Source organism: Theobroma umbraticum, unplaced genomic scaffold (genome assembly GCF_002168275.2).
Source record: "Theobroma umbraticum cultivar Fairchild unplaced genomic scaffold, ASM216827v3 scaffold_50.0, whole genome shotgun sequence".
NCBI classification, from domain to species: domain Eukaryota; kingdom Viridiplantae; phylum Streptophyta; class Magnoliopsida; order Malvales; family Malvaceae; genus Theobroma; species Theobroma umbraticum.
The window spans coordinates 3,258,887-3,259,682 of record NW_018397261.1 but is presented as its reverse complement, the minus strand read 5'-3'; positions in this window follow the sequence as shown (position 1 = coordinate 3,259,682).

Sequence of the window (796 nt, the reverse complement as noted above, 5' to 3'; positions counted from 1 at the left end):
CAATGCTTGAACACTTGGAAAATGAAATTGATGAAGAAGCTAGAGGGAGGCAAGCATTTTTATCAATTGAAACTTCACTAACTTAATCTCATCACAAAATTGATGTTTCATGAACAAGTGATGAGATGGAAGGGTTTGATGTGGTATTTCTTGCCTCTGCTTTTGATTATTTAGTTGAATATGAGAAGTGAGCAAAGATGTTTACAATAAAAAGTAACAACCTTAGATGTTTTTATCATGTCAGATGAATATTTGTAGGATGTTTTTATTATATATGATGCATATTTGTAGGATGCTTTTATTAGCACATGAGATAATATATTTGTAAGATATTTTTAATCTAGGATTGATGGCGTTCTTACGGATAATAAAAGAAGGGTTATTATCACCTTTTCCAAAGCTATAGGGGTTGGTGATGCTAATAAGGTATAACTTTTAGCCATTAGGGAAGCTTTTCTAATCTTTGTGGCTTCCAAATGAGTTATATCTTATGATCTTTTGATTGAAAGTAATTTGACTATGATTGTTAATATTGGTGCAATTTTTTTTTTTGAAAAGCATTCATGAACTTTCAAAATAAAACAGGAATGAAGCATTTCTTTATAGGGGGACATTAGTTAAATTCAAAACCTATGAAATATTGGAAGCTATACCCTTACTGGTATAGAAATCCAATACTTTCACTTTGAAGAACCCAAAAAATTCCTACTTAACTTGCAACAAAAATCAAGGGATGCTAGCCCATAGCTCTATACACTATACACTTCCTTGGGGCATCAACTTGCATTCCTTAAAA